Raw genomic sequence first — 2,515 nt, 5'->3', positions numbered from 1 at the left:
TACGTGACGGCACAAGGGGTGTGATGTATCGACGTATAGAGTTCAAAGGTAAATAACACATTAGTTACAGTCGACCGGCAAAATATTACCTTAAACTCTTGTAAAGTAAAATAACATAGGTAAACGTCAGCTGCCATAGTCTACTTCAACTGAACAATCTTCGAAGTTTTGGTTTGGGGCCAAGAAACTTAAACAATCCGCCATATTTGAATTCTGGTAGGGGGTAGGGTGGTGTACTGGGAGAGGAAGGCACAGGTACGAGTTGTTAAGCCACGCTGGGATATGGTGAGAAATCACAATTCCTAATAAATATCACAGACATCAAAAGCACTAAACCTTTGGAACACCAAAACACAATTGATATACCTAAATGAAGTACATAAAGATTAGGAACCTTACCTTAAATGTTACCTAAACACCTTCCTTTGTAGGTTAAGCCTACACTCGTTGCCACAATGAGGGCAAAAGGCCTGTTTTCTCAAAAGGCTGTGATCTTGACAGTACATTACCAACCTTTCGTACTGCCCTAAGTAATTGACTGAAAAGTCCTTATAACTAAGGAAACAGTTAACACAAGTACGGGGCAGAGTCTAGTTGGTAATGGGCCCGGAGGAGCAGGAGGTGACAGGGACTGTTTTCGCCATCTTGCTCGGTTGATGAGTGAAGTGAAAATTACTGTGAAATACACTAGTAAGTATTGTCAGGAGGAAGTTGCGGTGGGGTGGAGCAAAGACTATATACTGAAGGAAGATAGGAAGGCTGAGCCTAATATCACTCAAATGAATGTGCGAGAAAAAGATGCCAGATACTCCCATGCGAAACGAATGGCTCCATCTATTGAGTGAACGGTTAAACATTCAGAGCGGTAATGCTTACGGGAATATAGGATGGAATTCGATTGTAAATTTTGCGAAAAATTTGTTCATAATTTGTAGTTACTACGTCAGTATATTTTATTCTTATATTTATGACATTCTTAAATCTTAGAAAACTAAATTGCAAATTTACAAATAGGTACATACATAGATTAAGAATACATATCCTTATGTTTCTCAGTGTATTTTTCAGAAACTTAATAACAATATCTCTTATGATTTAGTAAATTCTCTTGCAAATTTAAGTATTGTATATTACACTAATTTTTAGATGTTCTATACAATATCATGTTCGAAAAAAGTAAAACATACTGTATATTTGATTTGTTAAACTTAGCCACAAGTGGATATGTGCAGGCATACATTAATTACAGTTTGTAGGCCACTGTACAAGAGAGATATTAGGTGTATATAAAACACAATTGTAATTTTTTTTTTATTGAAACGGAAATGCATGATGCACTCATATATACTCTTTAGTAATATAAACTAATAAATGTATAAATATACAAACAAAAGGAACAAAATAACTCACTAAATTGTATCACACAAAAATAATCAAAAGGGGGTTGGAAATAGAAATGCAAGATAAATCACATGCAAATAAACTTTAATAAATTATACATAAATTAGAAAAAAACAACATATAAAAATTGTAAACCCCAAAAAATAACATACAAGCAAACCAAAATTGCATGATGAATTACATGCAAATAAACTCTAATATAATTATAAAAATGAGAAAATATAATACTAAAAAAGGTTTTCTTCAAGAATTAAATACAAAGTGCAAACATAAGAATAACTATTAAAATTTTTTAATAATATATAATATAATATATATATATATATATATATATATATAAATATTCTAATTATATTATATATATTTTAAAAAATTTACCTTTTTAAAATTTCTTATTTAATTTAATTATATTTCAGAACTGACCATTTATTGGGGAAAAATATTTTGTTTTGCTCTCTTAAAAAAATTGATTCATGGTATCCTCTTACCATTTGATTTCATGGTTGTGAATGTTAGTTCTCCTTCTGCATGTAACCCTAATTGTATGGTCTCATACTGTATTTCAGGTTTTTGTAAATTATCATTTCCATTGAGAATGCTACAATCAACATCACCATTAGTAGTAGTTGTAGTAGTAGCAGCAGTAGAGGGGGGGGGGTAGTAGTAGTAGCAGTATTAGTAGCAAATGTAGGTCTAGCAGTCATAATATTTGTAGTAGGACTAACACTTGTAGCAATGCAACTAATATTATCCATAATGCTTGTTACTGTGGCATTACTGTACACTTCACTATCTGCCAGTATCCTTTGGATAACCATCAGTAAATTCTGGAAACGCAAATAATATGAAATGAAACAAATGCCATATTATACTTTATCATTTGGCTGGTAAAATCATAAGTATTTTATGCATAAATATATACAAAAACACTACTAAACAAATTTTTCTTACCAATATCTGATTGAACATTTTCACTTAATTCAATATTTCCACAATCTTCTTTGGAATTTTCCCTGGTCAGTTGATAGATGAACCCTATAGCCATGATATAACTATTAGTCTAACACTTTTTCACTGAAGACAAAGTGAATATATATGTACCATAATAAAGCAA

At 31.5% G+C, this 2,515-nt stretch overlaps 1 long non-coding RNA gene across 1 annotated transcript in view; it reads right to left on the bottom strand.

Annotated features, from left to right (window-relative positions):
• Positions 1-1,810: 1,810 nt before the first annotated feature.
• The window catches only part of LOC135208984 (uncharacterized), a 1,046-nt gene continuing 341 nt past the window's right edge, over positions 1,811-2,515 (bottom strand). The window contains exons 3-4 of the long non-coding RNA XR_010313272.1: positions 2,353-2,436; positions 1,811-2,228 (exon numbers count right to left, since the gene is read on the bottom strand). This is a non-coding gene — a long non-coding RNA (uncharacterized LOC135208984). The remainder of the gene's footprint in view (positions 2,229-2,352; positions 2,437-2,515) is intronic.

This window comes from Macrobrachium nipponense, chromosome 37, assembly GCF_015104395.2.
Source record: "Macrobrachium nipponense isolate FS-2020 chromosome 37, ASM1510439v2, whole genome shotgun sequence".
In the NCBI taxonomy this organism is placed as follows: domain Eukaryota; kingdom Metazoa; phylum Arthropoda; class Malacostraca; order Decapoda; family Palaemonidae; genus Macrobrachium; species Macrobrachium nipponense.
Note: the sequence above shows the minus strand (reverse complement) of the source record. Positions and strands in the feature narration are given on the sequence as shown.